Below are 8,296 nucleotides of genomic sequence, written 5' to 3'. Positions count from 1 at the left end.
CACCTCAAGCACCCCACTGGAGGGGGCCTGTGGGTCTCGTCATCTCACCTCCAGACTGCTAATACCTAAGAGAAAGAGCCTCAGAGCGGAGCCTGTATCCTAACTAGATGTATTTTGACTCTGATGTCAGCCCTAGGATTGGTGGATATAGAATTATTTAATTGTTTGTATTGTTTGCTTTTCTGTACCAATAAATTTGCCTGTTAGCTACTGGCAGGTGTTGTGGTTGGTCTGAGGGTTGTGCCCACCCAGAACAAAGGTATAGGTGCTGGGTCCAAATCCAGTGTTAACAAGATCTGTCTAAGTTACTGTCCAGGCTTCAGGGCAGCCTAGGATCAGTGGTCTAAGGGTGGCTTTCCACCCCCATAGCACTGCCCACCCCCTTCTGCTTATGTTGGCTCTATTGCTTAGAAAAATACAACAGAAAAGCAGGGCCTAACTTTTTGTTAGGTGTATATAGAGTTACAAGCACATGGGGTTCTTGTCCATGATAAGCCCCCCTTAGGCAGCACTGTAATATAAATGTTAAATAATCAGAAAGATAAGGAAATAATATATCAGAGATGCAACTTTGTCAACTGCATTCCATCATGGGGAATTCAGTGATTTCTATATCACAAAACCTGTTATATAAAGGAAAGTAAATTGGCAAAGAAATTCCAGATCATCATCCATAACTAGACAGGTGCCACTTCCCTGTCATTGCTGCTTGATGGCATTTCTCTTCTGGCAAGAGGATTTATAGAAATCTATGATTAGCATAATATCTTAGCTATGTGGGTGTAATTATTACTTACAGTAGCAGTCCCATCCTCAGCAATTTGCTTTCCTAGCACCATTCTTTCTTTAAGAATGCCATTAATTTTTAGCTGTCAAGGAACAAAACCATAAATTGCCATTGGTATTATCATTTTCATCAGTAAGTGTCTACCTGTAGCCCATCATCCAAGGAAGCAAAATATTTTTAAATGCTGGAGCCAAGAGGCAGGAAGACATGAATGAGATTTGCTTCACCTCAGACATCTCGATGAAGTGCAAAAGCATTATGGAAAACTGGGGAATACAGAGCACAAGTGAACAATCCAAAATTACACACAACATCTGTGACAAGGCTAGGACTTGAATCCAAGGTTTCTGGATCCCATGCCAGTATCTTGATCACTAAGGCTAAGCATAGATAGTGAAAAAGCCAAAGGCCTAATCAGTTCGGTCTTTGCAGGTTAGTCTAAGCTGATTGAACCAATAAGTGAGTGAACAGACATGTACTTTTGATTTAGGAAATGCAGCCTCATACCTGCAGTGACCCGGACCAGAAGCCGGGGGTACTAAAGCATGCTTCCCTATTTGGTTTGAGCAGACAATTTGGGCGAAGGCTAGCCAGCTCTGCACGGGGAGTTTGCAGCGGGGTGCAAAGCATCCTAGGATGCTGGGGGGGGGCTGTGAGTTAACTTGAATCTGGAGGGGATCTGGGACAGAATTTCAATCAACCAATTTAATCTAAATCAGTTAAGTCTGATACAACATCCATCCAGGTTTATTTTAAACTGGTTTAGGCCATTTTGAAAGCAGTTTATGTGCACTGAACTTCTGCTGGGTTACATATTTGAATGATTCCCAATCACTTACACTAGTTTATGTGTAATTTCTGTCCCTAGCCTAAACAATCTTTTGTCCCTTCAAAGCTGTTAAGTACTGAGTGTTATGCATTACTGTTCATAGACATGGCTATTCCATATTGTGTTTATCTCCTGGTCCTGCCTGCTGTTATGCTTGAAAACCATTCACTTAAGCCTTTTTGCTCATACAATAAAGATGGCTGTTGCTCCCTGTTTTATTTAAGTGGGACAAAAAACCCTTCAATCCACAAAACAACAAGAGAACCTAAAATTTAACTCCTATACTATGAATGTAATTGTTTCATCCCCTTGTAAATTTATTAAATGGGCGAAAGGTGAGGGCACAATAAAGATTTACCCTGGAAGAAAAAAGGAAAGGTCACTTGCCAGAGGACTCTCTCCGGTGAATACTAAATATTTGACGCCCTACATACAATTCAAGCTACTATACAGTAGTAGTTGCTTATTCTACTTTGTGAAAATCTGCTCATCACATCTGCAGAAGTATTTATAATTGCAAAGCCTAAATTTGTTGACCTATTGGGAGAATAATAGCTTCCTGAAAATCAATCTGTACCTTCAGCATGTGCAACTTCCTGCTACACAGAATCTTAGCACTGTGGCTGGATGGCAATTTACATCTCCAGCAAGGAATCTCCATTATGTTTTATGAACACCCCTCCCCTAGGATTGTATTTAACGTTCTGGTGCCATATGGTGAATCGTAGCAGAATCAATCAATTAGAGGATGAAATCAAGGTTTGAGCTAGTCACTTTAAAAATGCAATCAAAATTTCTTTTAGCTTTAAAAACTTTTGATTTGTTGTAATTTAAGACTGGTATACAGAAACAGATGCTGATGTAAAGCTATCTTGATTGTGATACTAATGGTACAAAAGGCAGTGCCAAGTTGAAATTTTTTTTCCAGCAAAGCATTTGAAGAATTCAGAAATGAGTACTCATTAGATGAAAACACCTTACCAGATTTGGAACTGTCATTTCTAGACATTAAAAGCTGCTATAAAATACTTGGGTAGTAAAGGTTGGTTTGATATCTTATACAGTTTTTATTTATGTGTCCCCTTGTCTGCTGTCCATCATTCTATTTCAGAATCTTAAAATAAACACCAGGGCAATGTAAAACAGTCTCCATATACATTTTAGATTTCAGAGAAAGGGAGGGATTTAATGTTATAGCCAGTTTAAAATGATGATCCATTGAAACTCAATGTGTCTCTGTATGTTAAAATACTGTTTTTTTTATAGCTGTTTTTTCAGTCTTCTGCTAGTTGATTCACTGTGTGTTCCATTCTATATTCCAAATTTGCAAAGTTCTAATGCTAAGAAGATTCTGACCTTTTAAGAACCAACATTCATGGTATTATTAACATGCCTTCATTTAAAATTGTCACTGGGAGCATCTACATGTGTCCCTATGGCACCACTGTTACTGTGACATCATTTAGTACTTCCTTTTGGAAGTACTAAACGATGGCAACATAACAGCCTGTACTGTGCCATGCGCACTTCACACGGTTATTTTTAGCTGCTATGTCACCATAGTAACACGCTATAATGAGGGGCCGTGTTGCTACAGCGACATAGGTGCGGCATCATGGTTTGTGACTGCTAATGCTATGGTTCTGTAGCGTGTTGCTATGGCAACATAGCGTCACATGTAGATGCGCCCACTGTTTTGAAAACCCAGTTCCCATCCCATTGTGTAAGGACTTAAGTGAGTATAAAAATGGTGTCCAGAGTTGCATTAACTCCTGATATAAAGTAAATATTTTTAAACTCTAAAGTAGACCCGTTGAGAATATACAGCAATGTAAAAAAGTATTGGTATGGCTTATATTTTGAAATGTATGTGTCCGCAGTATACCCAAACTTTACATAGCTAATATAGTGAATATGATTGCTAATAATAGTGGGAGCAACATGATGTAAATACCTATAGGTTTATTCCGAAGTGTTTGGTAATTTTAATCATAGTTCTGGATAGAACCAAGAAATGTGTGAAGGTTGTAAGGATGAAAATAGACAAAAAAAAGCACATAAAATCAACAGCAAAAATAAATAATACATTCTTTGAGAAATAAGATGCACTTAAAACAAAATATTTCTTCTAAAATGGCATAGGGATGCTATTCTTGTAAATGCAGCTTCATTTGATGTTAATGTTTTTCTTTAAATAAGGAGCAAGAAAATCTGTGTGCGTCTCAAATAGGCAGAGAAAGGTAACCAAACTGGTTGTCAAAGGCCATTATTTAGACATTTGAAAACCAGCCTTCCTGCTTAAAATTAAACATAAATAAAAAAATAAAAGCCGTCAGAAAATCTTCTTGTGGGGGTATATGCAGAAAGAGGGGTGAATATATTCATTCAAGCTATTTTAAATGTCAACAGCTATATTCTGTTCCCTGTACCTGACAGAAGCAGCAACAAAGAAGAAGCAGATTCTTCCCACTACCTGACATTTTCTGAGAGATAAATTTAAGTCCAGTGGTGAGGATTGCTTTGCAGCAGAATGTGCAGTGTGGCTGCACAGGTGACTTTTGCAATAGCTGCAATGACCCACATAGACTAATGAGTGAGTTAATGATATTTAAGAGAATCTGCTAGCTCAAACCCCTGCATAAGGCATGCAGAATGATAATCCAGATGTGAGGGAGGAGGAGGGCTGCACCAGCATAAGATCAGAGGGGCAAGGATAATCATGGGAATGAGCAGAGAAAGGATTCCAAAAGTGGTCTGAACAGTAACAGCTAATGTCTCCCACCGCCAAAGCCAGAAGAACAGAGTTGGTCTCTTCTCCCTTCAAGCAAGTGGATGATGGGAACACCACTACTATCACTTCATGCTGTAATTTTTTAGTAGGGATTGCTGCTTTTCACATATGCTGCCATTTTCTGTTGCCTATGTCTGCATTTAAACCACTAGTAGACTATAAATTATGGTTGTAAAAAGTATAATGTGCACAACATCCACATGGGATTCTGTTAGGAAAAATTCAGGAGGTTTATTCAATATGAAGGTTCAGTTCTTGTACTATCTAGGCATAGCAAAATACCTGTCCTTTGAAGAAGAATGAAAATACCTGAATTTGTATCATTTTGTGACTAGGTAAAAATGCTGAAGTTAAGATACTGGAATAGTGAGATGCAATATTTGTTTCTGAACATGGGAATGAATTTTAAATGTCTCAAGTGCCTTCTACCTGTCAAATAACTTTAAAAACAACTAAATACTGTAATACCCAGCCAGTGAGGCAAGTGTTTATTATTCTTCTAACTCTACAAGTATGAAAAATGAGACACTGAAATGAAGTGATTTTCTCAAGATCACTCAAGTCAGCTGCAAAACTAGGGCCAGAATCCAGGGAGTAGAATCCAAAGGAACTCTTACTCACCTTCTCCCCATTCAAACCACAAGACAATTCCCATGTAAAATGGCATTTGTCAAATGGGTGAGAAGTCAGACTCTTCTTATGTTAATGTGGAGAATACCAAAAGGAATACCCACGTCAGTCTAAAACTCCTTCAAAACCACTGATATCGCTACTAAATTGGAGAGCTGAAAGAAAAAGGAAACATTCTTATTTTTCCTTCCTGTAATTGCTGAGAGCGTTAGCGAGAGAGAGAGAGACTGGATTCCAGTCAGTCCACTTCAGACCCCTTAGTTATGGAAACATATCTCAAAATACAGAAGTGCAAAATTAGAAATATTCTTCTTTTCAATTGATCAGTACTATTAATAATTGCCACATCTTAGGGCCACTCTTAGGGGCCCACTTCAAAGGGATGGATTTGTTCTGCATATCTCCTGCAGCTATTTATAGCTGACTTGTTTTAAGAACATTGTGGGGAAATGCAGTAGGTGTGAATTTCTGTGCATTAGCTACTCCATGGTAACTCACTGTGCATGCTCATACACTGAGGGGTAAGTTACTTCATATTTGGTGAAGGTCATATTTGGTGCATATTTGGTACCATGCCATGCACATGGCAAATACTACAGGGCAACTAATACACAGTAAATTGACACCCTACCTTGCCTCACAGTACCATATTCATATTTTCATACCCTGTATAATTAACAACCGACATATAAAATACAATTTTGCATGCTTTTTCTCCCTTATAACTCAGGGACAAAGACAAGGCAAATCATTTATTTACTTAGGGAAAGTCTACATGTACAAATGCTGTGGGGTGGGTTTACTCTAGAGTAAATTACTTTAGTATAAACCCACCCTGGGCAGGCGTCTACATGTGCGAGGATACAGGAGCAGATTTGCTGGCAGCTGTTTGCTCCTGCTGTCTCTGGCCCTGCACCAACTCCCTGCAGCCGCCCGGGGGAGCTGGAGGCATGAGTCACAGCTGCCTGCGGCTGGTGGCCACTTTTAAAAGGCAGCCCCACATGCTGCTCCTTGGCCACCTACCTTCCTGGCCCAGAGTGGTGTGCAGCCCTAGGAGCAAAGTCCAGGAGGCCTTAGAGCTTCTGCTCACTACCATGCTCACCCTGGTAACACACAGTAGAAACTGTTGACTGGCCTAGGTCAGTTTTGTCCCTGGTGGCTCCCCCATGTGGTGCAGCCACCTGGCCTGGCTTACTGCACAGTCCCAGGCCTGCTGCCACCGTGCTGCTGTGACCCAGACTCCATGTTGCCTGGATTCCAGCAGGGATGCCAATGATGAGCTCCTGAATACCACCCGTGGGGCCATCCATACACTCCTGGGCTTCCAGCTGCAATGCTTGTGGGTCTGCCTGTGCACATTGTCCAGACCACTGGGATGACAAGCAATTGTTGGACTTTTTTTGCATGACCCAAGCTACCTTTCAGGACCTCCTCATGCAGCTCCATCTGCATCTGGAGTGGCAGAATACCACCATGCAGCAGCCGCTCCCAGGGGACACCCAACTGGCCATTGCCCTGCTCAAGCTGGCCACACCCACCAGCCTGCACTATGTTGGCCGCCTCTTCAGCATGGGCAAGGCAACTGCTGGGAAAGCTGTCCTGGAGGTGTGTGTCACCCTTCAGGACATGCTGGGGCACACAGCACTCCAGGTGTGCAACCCCTTGGATCTGGTAGTGGGGTTCTTTGCCCTATGATTCCCACAGTGAATTGGGGCCCTGGAAAGGACCCACATCCCTGTCACCTGCCTGCCCCACAGTGACTACGCCTACTACAGTCAGTGGAGCTTTGACTCCTTTGTGCTCCAGGCCATCATTGACCATCACAGTGACTTCACCAACATGCGCATCATCTGGAAGAGCAGCACCCTGATGCCCTTGTCTTCTGCAACTCTGCCCTGCCAGACCTGGTGGAGAACGAGGACTCCATACGACAGGTGCTGGACTTCTAGCTGGGAGCAGTGATGGCCCCACCCCTCATTGGGGACCCCACCTACCCACTCCTTCCCTGGCTTATGCAGCCATACACCAGCCAGCTGGACCCTTGCCAGGCCCACTTCAACTGGTGCCTGAGCCAGACCCACGCACTTGTGGAGTGCACCTTCAGACACCTGAAAAGATGCTGGTGCACCCTCACTGCCCACCTCAAAGTCACTGAGGCCAACATCCCCTGGGTCATCATCATGGCCTGCATACCGCATAACATCTGTGAGGCCTGGAGGGAGCTCTTCCATGAGGCTTGGGCACAGTGGGCAGAGGATGCCTGGCAGTGGGAGTGGCAGCTGCAGTGGCAGTGACAATGGCGGTCCCCCTCTCCCCCCTGCCGAGGCACCAGGCAAACTACTCACCCGCCAGCAGGGGCCAGTGTACTGTGTGAGAGAAGCACTGGCTTCTGGCTGCAAATGTCCCAGGGCCCTGACATTCCTGCAGGATTTTAATGGCCTGGGGCAGGCAACAAGCCACCCCATCCCTAAGCCTGGCCCTGGGGCTGGCCTGCAGATGGCCCCCTAGTGGTGGGGCTGACTGGAAGCACATTTCCTACTTGTATTTCCAAATAGCAAATTTACTCATGATTAGTGCAAATTTACTGCACAGTAAGTGTCTAAATATGTAGACAGTGATGTTTACTGTGCAGTAATTTGCTCTAATCATGAGTAAAGCGTCTCTTGTAGACACGCCCTTACAGCTGAGAACTAATTATAGCTTGCTGCATACATCTCAGTCTTGTGCTAGGATAGTCATTTGTTCTAGGACTGTTATGACCTTCATTAACATGACTTTCATTATCTTCATTCTGAATGGAGGATTAAAGTATAGAGAAACAAAGCTCCAAAACAAAAAAAGGAATCTTTGACAGAGACAGAGCCTCAGAGGAATAGCCCCAAGCAGCTTCACCTGTGAAACAGGGCTTGAAGAAGATGCATGTTGTCAGGTCCATCCTTGTTGGGATACATTCAAAAAAGTAAAAGAGCCCTGAGAGGCACTGTTCCCTCTAAGCTGTGCGGCGTACGTGGCCATGCAGGTGCGCTTATGCTGTGCAGCTTAGAGGGAACGCTGCTGAGAGGTGGAATAGGATCTGGGCCTAAGTAAAGGAAATGGCCTCTTCTCAAACATGATAGGATAACATTACTATTTAATCAACAAGGCATAAACACGTGCTAAAAATGGATGACGATTAGATTAGATACCCTATTTATAGTAAAAAAAGATGATGATCTTCAAGATTGTTTGACTTCTCCCTTTACTAAAGCCCTAACCAAAG

The sequence above is a fragment of the Crocodylus porosus genome, unplaced genomic scaffold (assembly GCF_001723895.1).
Source record: "Crocodylus porosus isolate Cpor-Errol unplaced genomic scaffold, CroPor_comp1, whole genome shotgun sequence".
NCBI classification, from domain to species: domain Eukaryota; kingdom Metazoa; phylum Chordata; order Crocodylia; family Crocodylidae; genus Crocodylus; species Crocodylus porosus.
This window is presented reverse-complemented; position numbering follows the sequence as displayed.